The sequence below is a fragment of the Lissotriton helveticus genome, chromosome 4_1 (assembly GCF_964261635.1).
Source record: "Lissotriton helveticus chromosome 4_1, aLisHel1.1, whole genome shotgun sequence".
NCBI classification, from domain to species: domain Eukaryota; kingdom Metazoa; phylum Chordata; class Amphibia; order Caudata; family Salamandridae; genus Lissotriton; species Lissotriton helveticus.
The window spans coordinates 1221145-1247988 of record NC_136063.1 but is presented as its reverse complement, the minus strand read 5'-3'; positions in this window follow the sequence as shown (position 1 = coordinate 1247988).

The following is a 26844-nucleotide window of genomic DNA, read 5'->3' as shown; positions in this document are numbered from 1 at the left end:
GACGAAAACTGCAAAATGAGAAAAATGGGACGGAAACTCAAAACGAGCAAAATGGGATGGAAACTGCAAAATGAGCGTTGTGGGACAGAAACTGCAAAATGAGCGTAATGGTACGGAAACTGCAAAATGGGCGTAATGGGAAGGAAACTGCAAAAATTGGGGTAATGGGGTGGAAACTACAAAATGGGTGTAATTGGACAGAAACTGCAAAATGAGCATAATGGGACGGCAACTGCAAAAATTGGGGTAACGGGATGGAAACTACAAAATGGGTGTAATGGGATGGAAACTGCAAAATGAGCATAAAGGGATGGAAACTGCAAAAAAACGTAATGGTATGGAAACTGCAAAATGAACGTAGTGTGACAGAAACCGAAAATGAGCGTAGTGGGACAGAACCCGAAAATGAGCTTAATGGGACGGCAACTGCAAAAATTGGGGTAATGGGATGGAAACTACAAAATGAGCATAATGTGAGGGATACTGCAAAATAAGCGTAATGGAACGGAAACTGCAAAATGAGCGTAATGGGACGAAAACTGCAAAATGAGCATAAATGGACGGAAACTGCAAAAGGACCGTAATGGTATGGAAACTGCAAAATGAGCGTAGTGGGACAGAAACCCAAAATGAGCGCATTGAGAGGGTAACTGCAAAATGAGTAGCTATGGTTGGTTAAGTCCATTTTGCTCGCAGATTGTGGAATTTGGGTGATGTTGCGCTGCGCGGAGAACGTGGAATTACCAAAAAATCTGCGATCTGCAGCTGCGCAGAATATTTTGCTTGTTAGCGCTTTCCAAATGCTTGTTCACAAGATATTTCTCCCTGAGCATGTAAACAGCATTTGCGAACAGGAAACAAGCATTTTGAATGGGTTGAACAAGCAATTCCGTGTGTTCGTGGAACTTTTGCACGCTTGCAGAGATTTTTTACTGTTTTGCAGAGCTTTTCGTATCGCAAATATGCAAATTCCGCCCACCCCTAAAAATGAGCGTAGTGAGACGGAAACCCAAAATGAACGTAATGGGATGGAAACTGCAAACATTGGGGTAATGGGATGGAAACGACAAAATGGGCATAATGGGAACGAAACTGCAAAATGAGCGTAATGGGATGGAAACTGCTAAATTAGCGTAATGGGACGGAAACTGCCAAATGAGATTAATGGGACAGAAAGTGCAAACATTGGGGTAATGGTATGGAAACTACAAAATTAGCGTAATGGGAAGGAAACTGCAAAATGAGCGTAATGGGATGGAAACTGCAAAATGAGCGTAATTGGCCGGAAACTGCAAAATTAGCATAATGGGATGGAAACTGCAAAATTAGCCTAATGGGATGGAAACTGCAAAATGAGTAGGCCTGGATGGTAAATTTCATTCCGCTCGCAGATTGCGGAATTTGGGTAATTTTTCATTCCGCGGAGAACATGTAATTGCCCAAAATTACGCGATCCACAGCTTCTCAGAATATTTTGCCTGTTAGCGCTTTCAAAATGCGTGTTCGCGAGATATTTCTCCCCCAGCATGCCAACAGCATACGCGGACAGGAAAAAAGCATTTTGAACGGGTGGAACAAGCAATTCCATGTATTCGCTGAATTTTTGCGTGCTTGCAGAGATTTTTTATTGTTTCGCAGAGCTTTTCGTAGCGAGACTACGAAAATTCCGTCCTCCCCTGAAAATGAGCATGGTGGGACGAAAACCCAAAATGAGCGTAATGGGATGGAAACTGCAAACATTGGGGTAATGGGATGGAAACTACAAAATGGGCGTATTGGGAAGGAAACTGCAAAATGAGCGTAATGGGACAGAAACTGCAAAATATGCCTGATGGAATGGAAACTGCAAAATGAGTAGGCCTGGGCGGTAAATTCCATTCCGCTTGCGGATTACAGAATTTGAATAATTTTGCATTGCGCGGAGAAGGCATAATTGCCAAAAAGTCAGCGATCAACAGCTTTGCAGAATATTTTGCCTGTTAGCGCTTTCAAAATGCGTGTTCACAAGATATTTCTCCCCGAGCATGCAAACAGCATACGCGAACAGGAAAAAAGCATTTTGAACGGGTGGAACAAGCAATTACGCGTGTTCGCTGAACTTTTGCGTGCTTGCAGAGATTTTTTACTGTTTCGCAGAGGTTTTTGTAGCGCGACTACGCAAATTCAGCCCACCCCTAAAAATGAGCGTAGTGGGACGGAAACCCAAAATGAGCGTAATGGGATGGAAACTGCAAACATTGCGGTAATGGGATGGAAACTCCAAAATGAGCGTAATGAGAAGGAAAGTGCAAACATTGGGGTAATAGGATGGGACTTCCCCTCTTGTGGGGGTTTCTCTCTTTGAAGAGTGTCTCTTTGGGTGAGTGTCCCTTGTGAGGAGCCTTCCTCTTGTTGGCAATGTCTCCCTCCTGTGGGGAGTGCCTCTCTAGTAGGCAGTGTCTTTCTTGTGAAGAGTGTCCCTCTTGTATGTAGTTTCCCTCTTTTAGGGAGTGTCCCTCTTGTGGAGAGTGTCACAATCTTATGAGGACTGTCCCTCTTGTGAGGAGTTTCCTTCTTGTGAGTAGTGTCCCTCGTGTGGAGAGTTCCCCTCTTGTGGGGACTGTCCCTCTTGTGAGCAGTGTCCCTGGGAGACATGACCCTCTTGTGAGTAGTGTCGCTCTTGTGAAGAGTGTCCTTATTTGGGGGGGTGTCCATCATTAGGACGGTCCCTTTTGTGGTGCATTTATCTTTTGTTTGAAATGCTCCTCTTGTGAGGAGTGTCCCTCTTGTGGGGAAAGTGTCCCTCTTGTGGGGAGTCTCCCTCCTGTGGGGAGTGTACCTCACATGGGGAGTGTTCTTGTGAGGAGTGTGTCTTTTGTGGGGAGTGTCCCTTTTGTGAGTGGTGTCCCTCTTGAGAAGAGTTTCCCTCCTGTGTGGGTTGTCCCTCTTGTGGGGAATGTCTCTCTTGTTAGAGTGTATCTCTTTTTGCGAGAAGTGCCCTCTTGTGGGGAGTGTCCCTCTTTTGAGGAATTTACCTCTTGGGAAGATGTCCATCTTGTAGGAAGTGTCCTTCTTCTGAGGAGTGTACCCCACATACGAATTGTCCCTCACATGTGGAATGTCCCCTTTGTGAGTAGTGTCCCTCTTGTGAGGAGTGTCCCTCTTGTGAAGAGTGTCACTGTTCTGGAGAAGTGTCCTCTTGTGAGTAGTGTCCCTCTTATGAGGAGTGTCCCTCTTGTGAAGAGTGTCACTCTTGTGGGTAAGTCCTCTTGTAAGGAGTGTCCCTCTTGTGAAGAGTGTCCCTCTTGTGAGGACTGTCCCTCTTTTGAGTAGTTACCTCTGGTGGGAGGTGTCTCTCTTGTGGGGAGTGTCCTCTTGTGAGTAGTGTCCCTCTTGTGAATAGTGTAACTCTTGTGGATACGTCCTCTTGTAAGGAGTGTCCCTCTTGTGAAGAGTGTATCTCTTGTGGGGAGTGTCCTCTTGTGAGTAGTGTCCCTCTTGTGAAGAGTGTCCCTCTTATGGAAAGTGCACCTCTTGTGAAGAGTGTCCCTCTTGTGAATAGTGTCACTCTTGAGGGTAAGTCCTCTTTTAAGGAGTGTCCCTCTTGAGAAGAGTGTATCTCTTGTGGGGAATCTCCTCTTGTGAGTAGTGTCCCTCTTGTGAAGAGTGTCCCTCTTATGGGTTAGTGCACCTCTTGTGAAGAGTGTCCCTCTTGTGAAGAGTGTCACTCTTGTGGGTAAGTCCTCTTTTAAGGAGTGTCCCTCTTGTGAAGAGTGTCCCTCTTGTGAGGACTGTCCCTCTTTTGAGTAGTTACCTCTGGTGGGAGGTGTCTCTCTTGTGGGGAGAGTCCTCTTGTGAGTGGTGTCTCTCTTCTGAAGAGTGTCACTCTTGTGGGGAAGTGTCCCTCTTGTGAGTAGTGTCCCTCTTGTGAAGAGTATCTCTCTTGTGGGGAGTGTCCTCTTGTGAGTAGTGTCCCTCTTGTGAAGAGTGTCACTCTTGTGGGGAAGTGTCCTCTTGTGAGTAGTGTCCCTCTTATGAGGAGTGTCCCTCTTGTGAAGAGTGTCACTCTTGTGGGTAAGTCCTCTTGTAAGGAGTGTCCCTCTTGTGAAGAGTGTCCCTCTTGTGAGGACTGTCCCTCTTTTGAGTAGTTACCTCTGGTGGGAGGTGTCTCTCTTGTGGGGAGTGTCCTCTTGTGAGTAGTGTCCCTCTTGTGAATAGTGTAACTCTTGTGGGTAAGTCCTCTTGTAAGGAGTGTCCCTCTTGTGAAGAGTGTATCTCTTGTGGGGAGTGTCCTCTTGTGAGTAGTGTCCCTCTTGTGAAGAGTGTCCCTCTTATGGAAAGTGCACCTCTTGTGAAGAGTGTCCCTCTTGTGAATAGTGTCACTCTTGAGGGTAAGTCCTCTTTTAAGGAGTGTCCCTCTTGAGAAGAGTGTATCTCTTGTGGGGAATGTCCTCTTGTGAGTAGTGTCCCTCTTGTGAAGAGTGTCCCTCTTATGGGTTAGTGCACCTCTTGTGAAGAGTGTCCCTCTTGTGAAGAGTGTCACTCTTGTGGGTAAGTCCTCTTTTAAGGAGTGTCCCTCTTGTGAAGAGTGTCCCTCTTGTGAGGACTGTCCCTCTTTTGAGTAGTTACCTCTGGTGGGAGGTGTCTCTCTTGTGGGGAGAGTCCTCTTGTGAGTGGTGTCTCTCTTCTGAAGAGTGTCACTCTTGTGGGGAAGTGTCCCTCTTGTGAGTAGTGTCCCTCTTGTGAAGAGTATCTCTCTTGTGGGGAGTGTCCTCTTGTGAGTAGTGTCCCTCTTGTGAAGAGTGTCACTCTTGTGGGGAAGTGTCCCTCTTGTGAGAGTGTCCCTCTTTTGAAGAGTGTCACTCTTGTGGGTAAGTCCTCTTGTAAGGAGTGTCCCTCTTGTGAAGAGTGTCCCTCTTGTGAGGACTGTCCCTCTTTTGAGTAGTTACCTCTGGTGGGAGGTGTCTCTCTTGTGGGGAGTGTCCTCTTGTGAGTAGTGTCCCTCTTGTGAATAGTGTAACTCTTGTGGGTAAGTCCTCTTGTAAGGAGTGTCCCTCCTGTGAAGAGTGTATCTCTTGTGGGGAGTGTCCTCTTGTGAGAAGTGTCCCTCTTGTGAATAGTGTCCCGCTTATGGAAAGTGCACCTCTTGTGAAGAGTGTCCCTCTTGTGAGTAGTGTCACTCTTGTGGGTAAGTCCTCTTTTAAGGAGTGTCCCTCTTGAGAAGAGTGTATCTCTTGTGGGGAATGTCCTCTTGTGAGTAGTGTCCCTCTTGTGAAGAGTGTCCCTCTTATGGGTTAGTGCACCTCTTGTGAAGAGTGTCCCTCTTGTGAAGAGTGTCACTCTTGTGGGTAAGTCCTTGTTAGACGGACCGGGAGGGTCGGCCGAGGATAAGGGGAGAGGTCTCCGGGGAGAGCCGTCTCCAGTGAATCGTACAGACAAGTAACTCCCCCCCCACAGACGGACACCACACAATGATAAAGTTCAACGATACTTTATAGGCAATTCTTCAAGTACGGTAGAATGGTACAAGGAGGTCTGGACTCAGGGGTCCCCTCTATTCTGGTCTCTGTTTGGGAAAAGGGTAGCGGGACAGTCTTGTTATCAAAGAGATGGAAATAGCTCTCAATCCTCGAGCTCGGTGGTGTAGATGAACGGGCCGCGGCGGAGCCAGCAGGTCCCGTGATGGATGAAGGAAGACGACGGTCCGCGGCAGAGCCAGCAGGTCCCGATGAAGGTGGTGGTTATAAACGGTCCGCGGCCACGCCAGCAGGTCCCGACGACGATGAAGGATAGGGTGGTTCCCAAAGCCGCGGCAGCGCCAGCAGGCAAGACGAGGGTGCACAAGACAGAGCTACGGCAGCGCCAGTAGTCCGTCAAGGATGAGTTCTTCTTTGCGTCTCTCGACTCCAAGATACAACTCCCGTCCGGCTCCGGAGCTGCCCCAGTTATAGGGCTGGTGTGCTTTGATGTCCGGACCCTCGCACTTGGAGGTCGGGAGGTCCGGGATGAGGGGGTTCAGACACCCAGCAGGGGGGTGGAGCCAGCGCCCGGGGAGGCGATGGGCGAGCGGTACTTGGCGGGGGAGAGCCATCGACACCTCTTGCTCCCATTGACTGACCAAGTAGCCCGCTCACCTCCTGGGTGGATGTTGGTGCCGGAATGTCTGAGGCCTGGCCAGGCCCAGGGTTGAGGTCGATCGGGGGCCAGGCGGCCTCGTGGTGGAGTGTCCAAGATGGCGCCCAGGATGGGCGCGCAGGCCGGTAGTGGGTCGGCCTACGTGGTCAACAGGTTCGAGTGTAGGGGTCCCTGCGGGGACGGTGGACGTGTAATGGTGGTGTGTGGTACTTGCGTGGCTGGTTCGGGCCTGGTTGGGCCGGGGGAGAGCGGCCCTTCATGTGGCCTGTCCAACATGCGTCCCCCCCAGCTGAAGGCGGGGAGAGTTACCCATTCTCTTGGGGACTCTTCTCGTCGAGGCGGAAGAACCGGGACAGGCCATCTGCGTTGGCGTGATCTGGCCCAGGCCGATGTTCAACTGTGAAGTCCATCCCTTGTAGGGAGATGGACCAGCGTAGTAACTTCGGGTTTTCCCCCCGCATCTGCATCAGCCACTGCAGGGGTCGGTGGTCGGTCTGTACCCGAAAGGGTGTGCCAAAAAGGTAGGGCCGGAGCTTCTTGAGGGCCCATACCACCGCAAAGGCCTCCCTCTCTATGGTGCTCCAGCGTTGTTCCCGTGGTAGGAGTCGCCGGCTGATGAAGGCCACCGGCTGATCACGGCCTTCGGTGTTCACTTGAGACAGGACTGCCCCAATGCCATGGTCGGAGGCATCCGTCTGGACGATGAACTCCCGGCTGTAGTCGGGGGCCTGGAGCACAGGGGCGGAGCACATGGCGGCTTTCAATTGTTCAAATGCAGCTTGACACTCTGGGGTCCAGTTGACTTTCTGGGGCTGATTTTTTGACGTGAGCTCTGTGAGGGGCCTCACGATAGTACCATAGTCTTTCACGAACCTTCGGTAATAGCCCGTGAGGCCCAGGAAGGCCCGTACCTCGGTCTGGGTAATTGGGGGCTGCCAGGACTGGATGGCGGCAATTTTTAGCTGCAGAGGGGCCACCAGGCCGCTTCCCACCTGGTGCCCGAGGTAGGTTACAGACCCTTGCCCAATTTGACATTTGCTGGCCTTGATCGTGAGGCCCGCTTGCTGAAGGGCGTGCAGCACTGCTCGGAGGTGGCGGAGGTGCTCGGACCACTGGTTGCTGTATACAGCGATGTCGTCTAGGTAGGCGGCGCTGAATCCTTCGAGCCCCGCCAGGACCTGATTGACGAGTCGTTGGAATGTTGCTGGGGCATTCTTCATGCCGAAGGGCATGACTGTGAAATGGTAATGGCCATCGGGAGTGGAGAAGGCAGAACGTTCTTGTGCCCGGGGTGTGAGGCCGATTTGCCAGTAGCCCGCCGTCAGGTCGAAGATACTGAGGTAGCGGGCAGCTCCCATGCGGTCGATTAGTTCATCTGCCCGGGGGATGGGATGTGCGTCTGTCCTGGTGACCGCATTCAAGCCCCGGTAGTCGACGCAGAACCGGAGTTCTGGTGTGGTGCCGGGGGCAGCTGCTTTGGGGACCAGTACTACAGGGCTGGCCCAGGGGCTGTCTGAGGGCTCGATGACCCCGAGCGTGAGCATTTTGGCTACTTCCTCCTGGATGCAGGCCCGTACCCGATCTGGCACGCGGTAGGCCCGGTGGCGGATAGGGGGGCTGTCCCCCGTGTCCACATCGTGCGTACACCAGGAAGTGACACCTGGGGTGAGGGAGAACAGGCTGGCGAATTGTGACAGGAGAACTTGGCACTCCTGGCGTTGCTCTCGGGTGAGGGCCTCTGAGAGTCGGACCCCCTCTACGGAACCATCTTTCTCCCGCGTTCGTAGGAGGTCCGGGAGGGGCTCGGAGTCCTCTTCAGCCCCATTGTCTGTGGCCATCAGGAGGCTGAGTTCTGTCCGTACAAAGTGCGGTTTCAGTCTGTTAGCGTGGAGGACCCGGAGGGGGTTCCGGGAAGATTCCAAGTCGATGAGATAGGTAGCCGGACCCTTGCGCTCGACCACTTTGAAGGGCCCTGTCCACTTGTCTTGTAGGGCGCAGGGTTCGGTGGGGGACATCACCCATACCTGTTGCCCAGGTTCAAATTCGATGGAGGAGGCATTCCGGTCATACCACCTTTTCATGTCCTCTTGACTGGCCTCTAGGTTGGCTTTTGCTAGTCCTCGGAATCGCCGGGTCTGGTTGCGGAGTGTTAGGAGGTAGCGGAAAACATCTGGTGGGTTCTTTAGAGGGGGCATCTCCCAGCCTTCCTTAACTAGGCTGAGCGGCCCGCGCACGGGGTGTCCATATAGCAGTTCAAATGGGCTGAAGCCCAGGGACTTCTGGGGAACCTCTCGATATGCGAAGAGGAGGCACGGCAGCAGCACATCCCACTGGCGACGGAGGGGCTCTTCCAACCCCCCGATCATCCCTTTGAGCGTGCGGTTGAACCGCTCAACGAGGCCGTTTCCTTGAGGGTGATAGGGGGTCGTGAACCGGTAGGTAACCCCGCACTGTTGCCAGAGAGATTTCATATATTTCGAAATAAAGTTCGTGCCTCTGTCACTGACGACCTCCCGGGGGAAGCCCACCCGGGAGAAGATCCCCATCAGAGCCCGGCCGACTACCGGGGCTGTCACAGTCCGCAGGGGAACAGCCTCCGGGTAGCGGGTGGCGTGGTCCACTAGCACCAGGATGAATCGATGGCCTTGTTTTGTGCGTGGGTCCAGGGGCCCTACGATATCGATTCCGACCCTCTCGAACGGGGTGGTGACCACGGGAAAAGGTTGCAGGGGGGCTTTCAGTTTGCGGCCGCTCTTCCCACTGGCTTGGCACGTGGGGCAAGATCGGCAATGCTGGTGTACATTGTCCCTCATTTTGGGCCAGAAGAAGTGGGTCACCAGGCGGCTATAGGTTTTGTCTTGACCCAAGTGTCCTGCCAGGGGGACATCGTGGGCCAGGTTTAGCAGAAAGTCTCTAAAACGGAGGGGTACCACTAGGACTCGGCTGGCCCCCAGCTCCGCGATTCTTTGCTCACTGTACAGCAGATCATTGTCCCAGTAGACCCAGTGAGTTCCGGAGGTATCCCCTGCGCTTAGGGCTAGCGCTTGCTGGCGGAGTCCCTCGAGGGAGGGACAGGTCTTTTGTTCTTGGCGAAATTGTTCTTGCGTGGGCCCCCCCTCTTGAGGCCACTGGTCGAGGTTAGCGAGGTCTGGAGGTTGAGCTGGTTCGGGGGGGACGTCACGGTCGGTGGTTTCGGCGGGGGCGACCGGAGGCGGTGGCGCCGGCCATTCGAGTTCCTCTGGGCGGGTGTTGGCACGGGCGGTCATGGACCGGGTGGTGACGCACGCCCAGTCCGGGACGCCCAGCATCCCCAGGTGCTCTTTTCGTTCGACTGCTGCCCATGGAGAGCTTTCCAGGTCATTACCCAGGAGGCAGTCTACGGGGGCATCATCTCGGACCGTCACCTTCAACATGCCGGAGACCCCTCCCCATTCGAAGGGGACGCAGGCCATCCGACACAGACTTTCTGAGTTATCGGCTGAACGTACAGGGCAGAGAATGTTGGGTAAGTATTGTTCGGGGGTCACCAGGTGACAGCGGACGGCTGTTACACTGGCCCCAGTGTCACGAAGGGCTTCAGCCCGGCGTCCATTGATGCCCACCCATTGGCTGTACTTCTGGGTATTAGCGGGTAGGGGGACCCGCGGGACCATGTCTCTCCCCCCTAGGCAGGCGAGAGCCATGGCGGCTGGCTCCCATTCTTGGTGTTCCTGTTCATATTCTTCTTGTTCCTCTGAGATCTGTTCCTCCCCCAGAGCAGCAGCGGCTACTTGGCGGGGTCTTGGGCCCTGGTACTGGGGGCAGTTTGGGTCGTTTGCATAGTGTCCGACTCGTTGGCATCGATGGCAGGTAACATTGGCTCGATGTCCCGGTCGCGCTGGGGTGCTGCCCCGGTTGGCCGGGGGGGTGGGGCTGGTAGTGAGGGTGACCGGAGCGTTGCTTCTTCCACGTCCTTGGCCTCCACCTCCTCGGGGACGGTGCTGACCATTGTTGTTCCGGTTCTGTTCGGAGGACCCATTTCGACTCACTCTGGTGATCTCCCACCGGTCTGCTTCGGCTGCGAGCTGCCGGGGATCCGTTAACTTGCTGTCGAGGAGGTGCTGACGAAGTTCAATGAAGCAATTGTTTGACAGATGCTCCCATACCATAAGATTGAACAGTTGTTCGTAGGTTGTGACCCTGCTTCCTTTGATCCAGCCCTCGAAGGCTCGGCTGAAGTAATTGACATAGTCCACCCAAGTTGTACCTGGGATGCGGGTGCAGTCTCGGAACCTCTGACGGTACATCTCGGGTGTGAGGCCATAGCGGGTGAGGAGTGCAGCTTTCATATGGTCATAGGAGGTCATCTGGTGGTCCGGGAGTTGCAGCAGGGCGTCGCGGCCCTCATTGAGGAATCTCCCCCACAGACCGGCCCCCCAATCGCTTCTATCGATCCGGTGTGCAGTCATAGCGATTTCGTAGGCCTTAAACCATTGCTGGATGTCGTCCTCTCGGAAGTATTCTCGAACGACATCCTTGGGGATGTGTACCTTCTTCTCTGTTGCCCCTGGAGTGTGGGGTTGCTCGGGCACCCCTGCTTCTTTATTCTGTTTGCGTAGGTCGATTTCAGCTAATTTCCGCTCATGTTCATATGCCAGTTTCTTTTCCTCGAGCTCCCTTTGTCTCTGTTTCTCCTCTCTTTCTTCTCGGAGACGCAGGTGCTCTAAGTTGATTTTCTGTTCGGCCAACTTTAGTTCAACGTCCATTTTGAGCCGGGCCATTTCCAGCTCGTGTAGTCGGGTTCTTTCTCGTTCCTGGATCTCGTCTGGCGAGAGACCCGTTCTTCGTTCTTCAGGGGCCATGGGGGTTTGTGCTGTGATGTCTTGATCGGGGGTTCCGGCAGCCCCGGTTTCTGCCCAAGATTCCAGGGCCTGCTTAAAGTCATCTTTGGTATTTAGTCCGGTGGTAGCGATACCTAATTCGATACAGAACTGTTTAAGTTCACGATGGCTGTACTCGTCCAATTTCTCCATCTGGAATTTCTCCGTTGATCCGCTGTCTTTAGTTGACATCGTGATTCGCCGTGGGGTGAGCTACTCTCTGTACGGTTTATGCGGTGATTCGGATCCCGTCGCTGGCCACCAATGTTAGACGGACCGGGAGGGTCGGCCGAGGATAAGGGGAGAGGTCTCCGGGGAGAGCCGTCTCCTGTGAATCGTACAGACAAGTAACTCCCCCCCCACAGACGGACACCACACAATGATAAAGTTCAACGATACTTTATAGGCAATTCTTCAAGTACGGTAGAATGGTACAAGGAGGTCTGGACTCAGGGGTCCCCTCTATTCTGGTCTCTGTTTGGGAAAAGGGTAGCGGGACAGTCTTGTTATCAAAGAGATGGAAATAGCTCTCAATCCTCGAGCTCGGTGGTGTAGATGAACGGGCCGCGGCGGAGCCAGCAGGTCCCGTGATGGATGAAGGAAGACGACGGTCCGCGGCAGAGCCAGCAGGTCCCGATGAAGGTGGTGGTTATAAACGGTCCGCGGCCACGCCAGCAGGTCCCGACGACGATGAAGGATAGGGTGGTTCCCAAAGCCGCGGCAGCGCCAGCAGGCAAGACGAGGGTGCACAAGACAGAGCTACGGCAGCGCCAGTAGTCCGTCAAGGATGAGTTCTTCTTTGCGTCTCTCGACTCCAAGATACAACTCCCGTCCGGCTCCGGAGCTGCCCCAGTTATAGGGCTGGTGTGCTTTGATGTCCGGACCCTCGCACTTGGAGGTCGGGAGGTCCGGGATGAGGGGGTTCAGACACCCAGCAGGGGGGTGGAGCCAGCGCCCGGGGAGGCGATGGGCGAGCGGTACTTGGCGGGGGAGAGCCATCGACACCTCTTGCTCCCATTGACTGACCAAGTAGCCCGCTCACCTCCTGGGTGGATGTTGGTGCCGGAATGTCTGAGGCCTGGCCAGGCCCAGGGTTGAGGTCGATCGGGGGCCAGGCGGCCTCGTGGTGGAGTGTCCAAGATGGCGCCCAGGATGGGCGCGCAGGCCGGTAGTGGGTCGGCCTACGTGGTCAACAGGTTCGAGTGTAGGGGTCCCTGCGGGGACGGTGGACGTGTAATGGTGGTGTGTGGTACTTGCGTGGCTGGTTCGGGCCTGGTTGGGCCGGGGGAGAGCGGCCCTTCATGTGGCCTGTCCAACAGTCCTCTTTTAAGGAGTGTCCCTATTGTGAAGAGTGTCCCTCTTGTGAGGACTGTCCCTCTTTTGAGTAGTTACCTCTGGTGGGAGGTGTCTCTCTTGTGGGGAGAGTCCTCTTGTGAGTGGTGTCCCTCTTCTGAAGAGTGTCACTCTTGTGGGGAAGTGTCCCTCTTGTGAGTAGTGTCCCTCTTGTGAAGAGTATCTCTCTTGTGGGGAGTGTCCTCTTGTGAGTAGTGTCCCTCTTGTGAGGAGTGTCACTCTTGTGGGGAAGTGTCCCTCTTGTGAGAGTGTCCCTCTTGTGAAGAGTGTCTCTCTTGTGGGGAGTCTCCTCTTGTGAGTAGTGTCCCTCTTGTGAAGAGTGTCCCTCTTATGGGAAGTGCACCTCTTGTGAAGAGTGTCCCTCTTGTGAAGTGTCACTCTTGTGGGTAAGTCCTCTTGTAAGGAGTGTCCCTCTTGTGAGGAGTGTCCCTCTTGTAAAGAGTGTCTCTCTTGTGGGGAGTGTCCTCTTGTGAGTAGTGTCCTTCTTATGAAGAGTGTCACTCTTGTGGGAAGTGCACCTCTTGTGAAGAGTGTCCCTCTTATGGGAAGTGCACCTCTTGTGAAGAGTGTCCCTCTTTTGAAGTGTCACTCTTGTGGGTAAGTCCTCTTGTAAGGAGTGTCCCTCTTGTGAGGAGTGTCCCTCTTGTAAAGAGTGTCTCTCTTGTAAGGAGTGTCCCTCTTGTGAAGAGTGTATCTCTTGTGGGGAGTGTCCTCTTGAAGAGTGTCTCTCTTGTGGGGAGTGTCCTCTTGTGAGTAGTGTCCCTCTTGTGAAGATTGTCCCTCTTATGGGAAGTGCACCTCTTGTGAAGAGTGTCCCTCTTGTGAATAGTGTCACTCTTGTGGGTAAGTCCTCTTGTAAGGAGTGTCCCTCTTGGGAAGAGAGTATCTCTTGTGGGTAGTGTGATCTTGTGAAGAGTGTCTCTCTTGTGGGGAGTGTCCTCTCGTGAGTAGTGTCTTTCTTATGAAGTGTGTCACTCTTGTGGGTAAGTCCTCTTGTAAGGAGGGCCCCTCTTGTGAAGTGTGTATTTCTTGTGGGGAGTGTCCTCTTGTGAGTAGTGTCCCTCTTGTGAAGAGTGTCCCTCTTATGGGAAGTGCTCCTCTTGTGAGTAGTGTCCCTCTTGTGAGGAGTGTCACTCTTGTGGGGAAGTGTCCCTCTTGTGAGTAGTGTCCATCTTGTGAAGAGTGTATCTCTTGTGGGGATTGTCCTCTTGTGAGTAGTGTCCCTCTTGTGAAGAGTGTCACTCTTGTGGGTAAGTCCTCTTGTAAGGAGTGTCCCTCTTGTGAAGAGTGTATCTCTTGTGGGGAGTGTCCTCTTGTGAGTAGTGTCCCTCTTGTGAAGAGTGTCACTCTTGTGGGTAAGTCCTCTTGTAAGGAGTGTCCCTCTTGTTAAGAGTGTATCTCTTGTGGGTAGTGTCCTCTTGTGAGTAGTGTCCCTCTTGTTAAGAGTGTCCCTCTTATGGGAAGTGCACCTCTTTTGAAGAGTGTCACTCTTGTGAATAGTGTCACTCTTGTGAGTAAGTCCTTTGTAAGGAGTGTCCCTCTTGTGAATAGTGTATCTCTTGTGGGGAGTGTCCTCTTGTGATTAGTGTCCCTCTTGTGAAGAGTGTCCCTCTTATGGGAAGTGCACATCTTGTGAAGAGTGCCCCTCTTGTGAGGAGTGTCCATTTTGAGGGGGCCTCCTTGAATTAAGGGGTGGCGAAGCGTGCCCCAACCCTAGTTCAACCGCCACAGACCTGGGGTCCTGGCGCTCTAGTCTGCCATGAGCACATCTGCTGACGTCATCAGAGGGTCAGAATCTCAGAGTGACCATGGCTGCCCCGCTGCACTCTTAGCATAGGGGCGTCTCCTGCCCCAGAACTGATCTCTGCCCCCGCTGCACTCTAAGCATAGGGGCGTCTCCTGCCCCAGAACAGGTCTCTCCCCCCGCTGCACTCTTAGCATAGGGGCGTCTCCTGCCCTAGAACTGATCTCTGCCCCCGCTGCACTCTTAGCATAGGGGCGTCTCGTGCCCCAGAACTGATCTCTGCCCCCGCTGCACTCTTAGCATAGGGGCGTCTCCTGCCCCAGAACTGACCACTGCCCTCCTCTGCACTCTTAGCATAGGGGCTTCTCCTGCCCCAGAACTGACCACTGCCCCCGCTGCACTCTTAGCATAGGGGCGTCTCCTGCCCCAGATCCGATCTCTGCCCCTAAGGCACTCCTAGCATAGGGGCGTCTCCTGCCCCAGAACTGACCACTGCCCTCCGCTGCACTCTTAGCATAGGGGCATCTCCTGCCCCAGAACTGGTCTCTGCCCCCCGCTGCACTCTTAGCATAGGGGCGTCTCCTGCCCCAGAACTGATATCTGCCCCCTGCTGCACTCTTAGCATAGGGGCATCTCCTGCCCCAGGACTGATCTCTGCCCCTGCTGCACTCTTAGCATAGGGGCATCTCCTGCCCCAGAACTGATCTCTGCCCCCTGCTGCACTCTTAGCATAGGGGCATCTCCTGCCCTAGAACTGACCACTGCCCCCGCTGCACTCTTAGCATAGGGGCGTCTCCTGCCCCAGTACTGACCACTGCCCTCCGCTGCACTCCTAGCATAGGGGTGCCTCCTGCCCCAGAACTGATCTCTGCCCCCGCTGCACTTTTAGCATAGGGGCATCTCCTGCCCTAGAACTGACCACTGCCCCCCGCTGCACTCTTAGGATAGGGGCGTCTCCTGCCCCAGAACTGATCTCTGCCCCCGCTGCACTCTTAGCATAGGGGCGTCTCCTGCCCAGAACTGATCTCTGCCCCCCGCTGCACTCTTAGTGTAGGGGCGTCTCCTGCCCCAGAACTGACCACTGCCCCCCGCTGCACTCTTAGCATAGGGGCGTCTCCTGCCCAGAACTGATCTCTGCCCCCCGCTGCACTCTTAGTGTAGGGGCGTCTCCTGCCCCAGAACTGACCACTGCCCCCCGCTGCACTCTTATCATAGGGGCGTCTCCTGCCCCAGAACTGATCTCTGCTCCCCGCTGCACTCATAGCATTGGGGCATCTCCTGCCCCAGAACTGATCTCTGCCTCCGCTGCATTCTTAGCATAGGGGCGTCTCCTGCCCAGAACTGATCTCTATCCCCCGCTGCACTCTTAGCATAGGGGCGTCTCCTGCCCAGAACTGATCTCTGCCCCCCGCTGCACTCTTAGCATAGGGGCGTCTCCTGCCCCAGAACTGATCTCTGCCCCCCGCTGCACTCTTAGCATAGGGGTGTCTCCTGCCCAGAACTGATCTCTGCCCCCGCTATACTCTTAGCATAGGGGCGCCTCCTGCCCCAGAACTGATCTCTGCCCCCCACCGCACTCTTAGCATAGGGGCATCTCCTGCCCAGAACTGATCTCTGCCCCCGCTATACTCTTAGCATAGGGGCGCCTCCTGCCCCAGAACTGATCTCTGCCCCCGCTCCACTCTTAGTGTAGGGGCTTCTCCTGCCCCAGAACTGACCACTGCCCTCCGCTGCACTCTTAGCATAGGGGCGTCTCCTGGCCCAGAACTGATCTCTGCTCCCCGCTGCACTCTTAGCATAGGGGCGCCTCCTGCCCAGAACTGATCTCTGCCCCCCTGCTGCACTCTTAGCATAGGGGCATCTCCTGCCCCAGAACTGACCACTGCCCCCTGCTGCATTCTTAGCATAAGGGCGTCTCCTTCCCCGGAACTGATCTCTGCCCCTGCTGCACTCTTAGCATAGGGGCATCTCCTGCCCCAGAACTGATCTCTGCCCCCTGCTGCACTCTTAGCATAGGGGCATCTCCTGCCCTAGAACTGACCACTGCCCCCGCTGCACTCTTAGCATAGGGGCGTCTCCTGCCCCAGAACTGATCTCTGCCCCCGCTGAACTCTTAGCGTAGGGGCATCTCCTGCCCCAGAACTGATCTCTGCCCCCCTACACTCTTAGCATAGGGGCGTCTCCTGCCCCAGAACTGACCACTGCCCCCCGCTGCACTCTTAGCATAGGGGCGTCTCCTGGCCCAGAACTGATCTCTGCCCCCGCTGCACTCTTAGCATAGGGGCGTCTCCTGCCCCAGAACTGACCTTTGCCTCCGCTGCATTCTTAGCATAGGGGCGTCTCCTGCCCCAGAACTGATCTCTGTCCCCCTGCTGCATTCTTAGCATAGGGGCGTCTCCTGCCCCAGAACTGACCTTTGCCTCCGCTGCACTCTTAGCGTAGGGGCGTCTCCTGCCCCAGATCCGATCTCTGCCCCTAAGGCACTCTTAGCATAGGGGCATCTCCTGCCCCAGAACTGATCTCTGCCCCCTGCTGCACTCTTAGCATAGGGGCATCTCCTGCCCCAGAACTGACCACTGCCCCCCGCTGCACTCTTAGCATAGGGGCATCTCCTGCCCCAGAACTGATCTCTGCCCCACTCCACTCTTAGTGTAGGGGCGTCTCCTGCCCCAGAACTGACCACTGCCCCCCGCTGCACTCTTAGCATAGGGGCGTCTCCTGGCCCAGAACTGATCTCTGCCCCCGCTGCACTCTTAGCATAGGGGCGTCTCCTGCTCAGAACTGATCTCTACCCCCCGCTGCACTCTTAGCATAGGGGCGTCTCCTGCCCCAGAACTGACCTTTGCCTCCGCTGCATTCTTAGCATAGGGGCGTCTCCTGCCCCAGAACTGATCTCTGTCCCCCTGCTGCATTCTTAGCATAGGGGCGTCTCCTGCCCCAGAACTGACTTTTGCCTCCGCTGCACTCTTAGCGTAGGGGCGTCTCCTGCCCCAGATCCGATCTCTGCCCCTAAGGCACTCTTAGCATAGGGGCGTCTCCTGCCCCAGAACTGATCTCTGCCCCCGCTGCATTCTTAGCATAGGGGCGTCTCCTGCCCCAGAACTGATCTCTGTCCCCCTGCTGCATTCTTAGCATAGGGGCGTCTCCTGCCCCAGAACTGACCTTTGCCTCCGCTGCACTCTTAGCGTAGGGGCGTCTCCTGCCCCAGATCCGATCTCTGCCCCTAAGGCACTCTTAGCATAGGGGCATCTCCTGCCCCAGAACTGATCTCTGCCCCCGCTGCATTCTTAGCATAGGGGCATCTCCTTCCCCAGAAGTGATCTCTGCCCCCGCTGCACTCTTAGCATAGGGGCATCTCCTGCCCCAGAACTGATCTCTGCCCCCTGCTGCACTCTTAGCATAGGGGCATCTCCTGGCCTAGAACTGACCACTACCCCCCGCTGCACTCTTAGCATAGGGGCGTCTCCTGCCCCAGAACTGATCTCTGCCCCCGCTGCACTCTTAGCGTAGGGGTGTCTCCTGCCCCAGAACTGACCACTGCCCCCCGCTGCACTCTTAGCTTAGGGGCGCCTCTTGGCCCAGAACTGATCTCTATCCCCCGCTGCACTCTTAGCATAGGGGCGTCTCCTGCCCCAGAACGGATCTCTGCCCCCCTGCTGCACTCTTAGCATAGGGGCGTCTCCTGCCCCAGAACTGATCTCTGCCCCTGCTGCACTCTTAGCATAGGGGCGTCTCCTGCCCCAGAACTGATCTCTGCCCCCGCTGCACTCTTAGCATAGGGGCGACTCCTGCCCCAGAACTGTTCTCTGCCCCCCCGCTGCACTCTTAGCATAGGGGCGTCTCCGCCCTTGAACTGATCTCTGCCCCCTGCTGCACTCTTAGCATAGGGGCGTCTCCTGCCCCAGAACTGACCACTGCCCTCCTCTGCACTCTTAGCATAGGGGCTTCTCCTGCCCCAGAACTGACCACTGTCCCCGCTGCACTCTTAGCATAGGGGCGTCTCCTGCCCCAGATCCGATCTCTGCCCCTAAGGCACTCTTAGCATAGGGGCGTCTCCTGCCCCAGAACTGACCACTGCCCTCCGCTGCACTCTTAGCATAGGGGCATCTCCTGCCCCAGAACTGGTCTCTGCCCCCCGCTGCACTCTTAGCATAGGGGCGTCTCCTGCCCCAGAACTGATCTCTGCCCCCTGCTGCACTCTTAGCATAGGGGCATCTCCTGCCCCAGGACTGATCTCTGCCCCTGCTGCACTCTTAGCATAGGGGCATCTCCTGCCCCAGAACTGATCTCTGCCCCCTGCTGCACTCTTAGCATAGGGGCATCTCCTGCCCTAGAACTGACCACTGCCCCCGCTGCACTCTTAGCATAGGGGCGTCTCCTGCCCCAGAACTGACCACTGCCCTCCGCTGCACTCCTAGCATAGGGGCGCCTCCTGCCCCAGAACTGATCTCTGCCCCCGCTGCACTCTTAGCATAGGGGCATCTCCTGCCCTAGAACTGACCACTGCCCCCGCTGCACTCTTAGCATAGGGGCGTCTCCTGCCCCAGAACTGATCTCTGCCCCCGCTGCACTCTTAGTGTAGGGGCGTCTCCTGCCCCAGAACTGACCACTGCCCCCCGCTGCACTCTTAGCATAGGGGCGTCTCCTGCCCCAGAAGTGATCTCTGCCCCCGCTGCACTCTTAGCGTAGGGGCATCTCCTGCCCCAGAACTGCTCTCTGCCCCCGCTCCACTCTTAGTGTAGGGGCATCTCCTGCCCCAGAACTGACCACTGCCCCCCGCTGCACTCTTAGCATAGGGGCGCCTCCTGCCCAGAACTGATCTCTATCCCCCGCTGCACTCTTATCATAGGGGCGTCTCCTGCCCCAGAACTGATCTCTGCTCCCCGCTGCACTCTTAGCATTGGGGCATCTCCTGCCCCAGAACTGATCTCTGCCTCCGCTGCATTCTTAGCATAGGGGCATCTCCTGCCCAGAACTGATCTCTGCCCTCCGCTGCACTCTTAGCATAGGGGTGTCTCCTGCCCCAGAACTGCTCTCTGCCCCCGCTCCACTCTTAGCATAGGGGCGTCTCCTGCCCCAGAACTGATCTCTGCCCCCCGCTGCACTCTTAGCATAGGGGTGTCTCCTGCCCAGAACTGATCTCTGCCCCCGCTATACTCTTAGCATAGGGGCGCCTCCTGCCCCAGAACTGATCTCTGCCCCCCACCGCACTCTTAGCATAGGGGCATCTCCTGCCCAGAACTGATCTCTGCCCCCGCTATACTCTTAGCATAGGGGCGCCTCCTGCCCCAGAACTGATCTCTGCCCCCGCTCCACTCTTAGTGTAGGGGCTTCTCCTGCCCCAGAACTGACCACTGCCCTCCGCTGCACTCTTAGCATAGGGGCGTCTCCTGGCCCAGAACTGATCTCTGCTCCCCGCTGCACTCTTAGCATAGGGGCGCCTCCTGCCCAGAACTGATCTCTGCCCCCCTGCTGCACTCTTACCATAGGGGCATCTCCTGCCCCAGAACTGACCACTGCCCCCTGCTGCATTCTTAGCATAGGGGCGTCTCCTTCCCCGGAACTGATCTCTGCCCCTGCTGCACTCTTAGCATAGGGGCATCTCCTGCCCCAGAACTGATCTCTGCCCCCTGCTGCACTCTTAGCATAGGGGCATCTCCTGCCCTAGAACTGACCACTGCCCCCGCTGCACTCTTAGCATAGGGGCGTCTCCTGCCCCAGAACTGATCTCTGCCCCCGCTGAACTCTTAGCGTAGGGGCATCTCCTGCCCCAGAACTGATCTCTGCCCCCCTACACTCTTAGCATAGGGGCGTCTCCTGCCCCAGAACTGACCACTGCCCCCAGCTGCACTCTTAGCATAGGGGCGTCTCCTGGCCCAGAACTGATCTCTGCCCCCGCTGCACTCTTAGCATAGGGGCGTCTCCTGCCCCAGAACTGACCTTTGCCTCCGCTGCATTCTTAGCATAGGGGCGTCTCCTGCCCCAGAACTGATCTCTGTCCCCCTGCTGCATTCTTAGCATAGGGGCGTCTCCTGTCCCCGAACTGACCTTTGCCTCCGCTGCACTCTTAGCGTAGGGGCGTCTCCTGCCCCAGATCCGATCTCTGCCCCTAAGGCACTCTTAGCATAGGGGCATCTCCTGCCCCAGAACTGATCTCTGCCCCCACTCCACTCTTAGTGTAGGGGCGTCTCCTGCCCCAGAACTGACCACTGCCCCCCGCTGCACTCTTAGCATAGGGGCGTCTCCTGGCCCAGAACTGATCTCTATCCCCCGCTGCACTCTTAGCATAGGGGCATCTCCTGCCCCAGAACTGATCTCTGCCCCCTGCTGCACTCTTAGCATAGGGGCATCTCCTGCCCTAGAACTGACCACTGCCCCCGCTGCACTCTTAGCATAGGGGCGTCTCCTGCCCCAGAACTGATCTCTGCCCCCGCTGAACTCTTAGCGTAGGGGCATCTCCTGCCCCAGAACTGATCTCTGCCCCCCTACACTCTTAGCATAGGGGCGTCTCCTGCCCCAGAACTGACCACTGCCCCCCGCTGCACTCTTAGCATAGGGGCGTCTCCTGGCCCAGAACTGATCTCTGCCCCCGCTGCACTCTTAGCATAGGGGCATCCCCTGCCCTAGAACTGACCACTGCCCCCGCTGCACTCTTAGCATAGGGGCGTCTCCTGCCCCAGAACTGATCTCTGCCCCCGCTGAACTCTTAGCGTAGGGGCATCTCCTGCCCCAGAACTGATCTCTGCCCCCCTACACTCTTAGCATAGAGGCGTCTCCTGCCCCAGAACTGACCACTGCCCCCCGCTGCACTCTTAGCATAGGGGCGTCTCCTGGCCCAGAACTGATCTCTGCCCCCGCTGCACTCTTAGCATAGGGACGTCTCCTGCCCCAGAACTGACCTTTGCCTCCCCTGCACTCTTAGCATAGGGGCGTCTCCTGGCCCAGAACTGATCTCTATCCCCCGCTGCACTCTTAGCATAGGGGCGTCTCCTGCCCCAGAACGGATCTCTGCCCCCCTGCTGCACTCTTAGCATAGGGCCGTCTCCTGCCCCAGAACTGAACTCTGCCCCTGCTGCTCTCTTAGCATAGGGGCGTCTCCTGCCCCAGAACTGATCTCTGCCCCCGCTGCACTCTTAGCATAGGGGCGACTCCTGCCCCAGAACTGTTCTCTGCCCCCCCGCTGCACTCTTAGCATAGGGGCGTCTCCGCCCTTGAACTGATCTCTGCCCCCTGCTGCACTCTTAGCATAGGGGCGTCTCCTGCCCCAGAACTGATCTCTGCTCCCCGCTGCACTCTTAGCATTGGGGCATCTCCTGCCCCAGAACTGATCTCTGCCTCCGCTGCATTCTTAGCATAGGGGCATCTCCTGCCCAGAACTGATCTCTGCCCTCCGCTGCACTCTTAGCATAGGGGTGTCTCCTGCCCCAGAACTGCTCTCTGCCCCCGCTCCACTCTTAGCATAGGGGCGTCTCCTGCCCCAGAACTGATCTCTGCCCCCCGCTGCACTCTTAGCATAGGGGTGTCTCCTGCCCAGAACTGATCTCTGCCCCCGCTATACTCTTAGCATAGGGGCGCCTCCTGCCCCAGAACTGATCTCTGCCCCCCACCGCACTCTTAGCATAGGGGCATCTCCTGCCCAGAACTGATCTCTGCCCCCGCTATACTCTTAGCATAGGGGCGCCTCCTGCCCCAGAACTGATCTCTGCCCCCGCTCCACTCTTAGTGTAGGGGCTTCTCCTGCCCCAGAACTGACCACTGCCCTCCGCTTCACTCTTTGCATAGGGGCGTCTCCTGGCCCAGAACTGATCTCTGCTCCCCGCTGCACTCTTAGCATAGGGGCGCCTCCTGCCCAGAACTGATCTCTGCCCCCGCTGCACTCTTACCATAGGGGCATCTCCTGCCCCAGAACTGACCACTGCCCCCTGCTGCATTCTTAGCATAGGGGCGTCTCCTTCCCCGGAACTGATCTCTGCCCCCTGCTGCACTCTTAGCATAGGGGCATCTCCTGCCCTAGAACTGACCACTGCCCCCGCTGCACTCTTAGCATAGGGGCGTCTCCTGCCCCAGAACTGATCTCTGCCCCCGCTGAACTCTTAGCGTAGGGGCATCTCCTGCCCCAGAACTGATCTCTGCCCCCCTACACTCTTAGCATAGGGGCGTCTCCTGCCCCAGAACTGACCACTGCCCCCAGCTGCACTCTTAGCATAGGGGCGTCTCCTGGCCCAGAACTGATCTCTGCCCCCGCTGCACTCTTAGCATAGGGGCGTCTCCTGCCCCAGAACTGACCTTTGCCTCCGCTGCATTCTTAGCATAGGGGCGTCTCCTGCCCCAGAACTGATCTCTGTCCCCCTGCTGCATTCTTAGCATAGGGGCGTCTCCTGTCCCAGAACTGACCTTTGCCTCCGCTGCACTCTTAGCGTAGGGGCGTCTCCTGCCCCAGATCCGATCTCTGCCCCTAAGGCACTCTTAGCCTAGGGGAATCTCCTGCCCCAGAACTGATCTCTGCCCCCACTCCACTCTTAGTGTAGGGGCGTCTCCTGCCCCAGAACTGACCACTGCCCCCCGCTGCACTCTTAGCATAGGGGCGTCTCCTGGCCCAGAACTGATCTCTGCCCCCTGCTGCACTCTTAGCATAGGGGCATCTCCTGCCCTAGAACTGACCACTGACCCCCCTGCACTCTTAGCATAGGGGCGTCTCCTGCCCCAGAACTGATCTCTGCCCCCGCTGAACTCTTAGCGTAGGGGCATCTCCTGCCCCAGAACTGATCTCTGCCCCCCTACACTCTTAGCATAGGGGCGTCTCCTGCCCCAGAACTGACCACTGCCCCCCGCTGCACTCTTAGCATAGGGGCGTCTCCTGGCCCAGAACTGATCTCTGCCCCCGCTGCACTCTTAGCATAGGGGCGTCTCCTGCCCCAGAACTGACCTTTGCCTCCGCTGCACTCTTAGCATAGGGGCGTCTCCTGGCCCAGAACTGATCTCTATCCCCCGCTGCACTCTTAGCATAGGGGCGTCTCCTGCCCCAGAACGGATCTCTGCCCCCCTGCTGCACTCTTAGCATAGGGGCGTCTCCTGCCCCAGAACTGAACTCTGCCCCTGCTGCACTCTTAGCATAGGGGCGTCTCCTGCCCCAGAACTGATCTCTGCCCCCGCTGCACTCTTAGCATAGGGGCGACTCCTGCCCCAGAACTGTTCTCTGCCCCCGCTATACTCTTAGCATAGGGGCGCCTCCTGCCCCAGAACTGATCTCTGCCCCCCACCGCACTCTTAGCATAGGGGCATCTCCTGCCCAGAACTGATCTCTGCCCCCGCTATACTCTTAGCATAGGGGCGCCTCCTGCCCCAGAACTGATCTCTGCCCCCGCTCCACTCTTAGTGTAGGGGCTTCTCCTGCCCCAGAACTGACCACTGCCCTCCGCTGCACTCTTAGCATAGGGGCGTCTCCTGGCCCAGAACTGATCTCTGCTCCCCGCTGCACTCTTAGCATAGGGGCGCCTCCTGCCCAGAACTGATCTCTGCCCCCCTGCTGCACTCTTACCATAGGGGCATCTCCTGCCCCAGAACTGACCACTGCCCCCTGCTGCATTCTTAGCATAGGGGCGTCTCCTTCCCCGGAACTGATCTCTGCCCCTGCTGCACTCTTAGCATAGGGGCATCTCCTGCCCCAGAACTGATCTCTGCCCCCTGCTGCACTCTTAGCATAGGGGCATCTCCTGCCCTAGAACTGACCACTGCCCCCGCTGCACTCTTAGCATAGGGGCGTCTCCTGCCCCAGAACTGATCTCTGCCCCCGCTGAACTCTTAGCGTAGGGGCATCTCCTGCCCCAGAACTGATCTCTGCCCCCCTACACTCTTAGCATAGGGGCGTCTCCTGCCCCAGAACTGACCACTGCCCCCAGCTGCACTCTTAGCATAGGGGCGTCTCCTGGCCCAGAACTGATCTCTGCCCCCGCTGCACTCTTAGCATAGGGGCGTCTCCTGCCCCAGAACTGACCTTTGCCTCCGCTGCATTCTTAGCATAGGGGCGTCTCCTGCCCCAGAACTGATCTCTGTCCCCCTGCTGCATTCTTAGCATAGGGGCGTCTCCTGTCCCCGAACTGACCTTTGCCTCCGCTGCACTCTTAGCGTAGGGGCGTCTCCTGCCCCAGATCCGATCTCTGCCCCTAAGGCACTCTTAGCATAGGGGCATCTCCTGCCCCAGAACTGATCTCTGCCCCCACTCCACTCTTAGTGTAGGGGCGTCTCCTGCCCCTGAACTGACCACTGCCCCCCGCTGCACTCTTAGCATAGGGGCGTCTCCTGGCCCAGAACTGATCTCTATCCCCCGCTGCACTCTTAGCATAGGGGCATCTCCTGCCCCAGAACTGATCTCTGCCCCCTGCTGCACTCTTAGCATAGGGGCATCTCCTGCCCTAGAACTGACCACTGCCCCCGCTGCACTCTTAGCATAGGGGCGTCTCCTGCCCCAGAACTGATCTCTGCCCCCGCTGAACTCTTAGCGTAGGGGCATCTCCTGCCCCAGAACTGATCTCTGCCCCCCTACACTCTTAGCATAGGGGCGTCTCCTGCCCCAGAACTGACCACTGCCCCCCGCTGCACTCTTAGCATAGGGGCGTCTCCTGGCCCAGAACTGATCTCTGCCCCCGCTGCACTCTTAGCATAGGGGCATCTCCTGCCCTAGAACTGACCACTGCCCCCGCTGCACTCTTAGCATAGGGGCGTCTCCTGCCCCAGAACTGATCTCTGCCCCCGCTGAACTCTTAGCGTAGGGGCATCTCCTGCCCCAGAACTGATCTCTGCCCCCCTACACTCTTAGCATAGGGGCGTCTCCTGCCCCAGAACTGACCACTGCCCCCCGCTGCACTCTTAGCATAGGGGCGTCTCCTGGCCCAGAACTGATCTCTGCCCCCGCTGCACTCTTAGCATAGGGGCGTCTCCTGCCCCAGAACTGACCTTTGCCTCCGCTGCACTCTTAGCATAGGGGCGTCTCCTGGCCCAGAACTGATCTCTATCCCCCGCTGCACTCTTAGCATAGGGGCGTCTCCTGCCCCAGAACGGATCTCTGCCCCCCTGCTGCACTCTTAGCATAGGGCCGTCTCCTGCCCCAGAACTGAACTCTGCCCCTGCTGCTCTCTTAGCATAGGGGCGTCTCCTGCCCCAGAACTGATCTCTGCCCCCGCTGCACTCTTAGCATAGGGGCGACTCCTGCCCCAGAACTGTTCTCTGCCCCCCCGCTGCACTCTTAGCATAGGGGCGTCTCCGCCCTTGAACTGATCTCTGCCCCCTGCTGCACTCTTAGCATAGGGGCGTCTCCTGCCCCAGAACTGATCTCTGCTCCCCGCTGCACTCTTAGCATTGGGGCATCTCCTGCCCCAGAACTGATCTCTGCCTCCGCTGCATTCTTAGCATAGGGGCATCTCCTGCCCAGAACTGATCTCTGCCCTCCGCTGCACTCTTAGCATAGGGGTGTCTCCTGCCCCAGAACTGCTCTCTGCCCCCGCTCCACTCTTAGCATAGGGGCGTCTCCTGCCCCAGAACTGATCTCTGCCCCCCGCTGCACTCTTAGCATAGGGGTGTCTCCTGCCCAGAACTGATCTCTGCCCCCGCTATACTCTTAGCATAGGGGCGCCTCCTGCCCCAGAACTGATCTCTGCCCCCCACCGCACTCTTAGCATAGGGGCATCTCCTGCCCAGAACTGATCTCTGCCCCCGCTATACTCTTAGCATAGGGGCGCCTCCTGCCCCAGAACTGATCTCTGCCCCCGCTCCACTCTTAGTGTAGGGGCTTCTCCTGCCCCAGAACTGACCACTGCCCTCCGCTTCACTCTTTGCATAGGGGCGTCTCCTGGCCCAGAACTGATCTCTGCTCCCCGCTGCACTCTTAGCATAGGGGCGCCTCCTGCCCAGAACTGATCTCTGCCCCCGCTGCACTCTTACCATAGGGGCATCTCCTGCCCCAGAACTGACCACTGCCCCCTGCTGCATTCTTAGCATAGGGGCGTCTCCTTCCCCGGAACTGATCTCTGCCCCCTGCTGCACTCTTAGCATAGGGGCATCTCCTGCCCTAGAACTGACCACTGCCCCCGCTGCACTCTTAGCATAGGGGCGTCTCCTGCCCCAGAACTGATCTCTGCCCCCGCTGAACTCTTAGCGTAGGGGCATCTCCTGCCCCAGAACTGATCTCTGCCCCCCTACACTCTTAGCATAGGGGCGTCTCCTGCCCCAGAACTGACCACTGCCCCCAGCTGCACTCTTAGCATAGGGGCGTCTCCTGGCCCAGAACTGATCTCTGCCCCCGCTGCACTCTTAGCATAGGGGCGTCTCCTGCCCCAGAACTGACCTTTGCCTCCGCTGCATTCTTAGCATAGGGGCGTCTCCTGCCCCAGAACTGATCTCTGTCCCCCTGCTGCATTCTTAGCATAGGGGCGTCTCCTGTCCCAGAACTGACCTTTGCCTCCGCTGCACTCTTAGCGTAGGGGCGTCTCCTGCCCCAGATCCGATCTCTGCCCCTAAGGCACTCTTAGCCTAGGGGAATCTCCTGCCCCAGAACTGATCTCTGCCCCCACTCCACTCTTAGTGTAGGGGCGTCTCCTGCCCCAGAACTGACCACTGCCCCCCGCTGCACTCTTAGCATAGGGGCGTCTCCTGGCCCAGAACTGATCTCTGCCCCCTGCTGCACTCTTAGCATAGGGGCATCTCCTGCCCTAGAACTGACCACTGACCCCCCTGCACTCTTAGCATAGGGGCGTCTCCTGCCCCAGAACTGATCTCTGC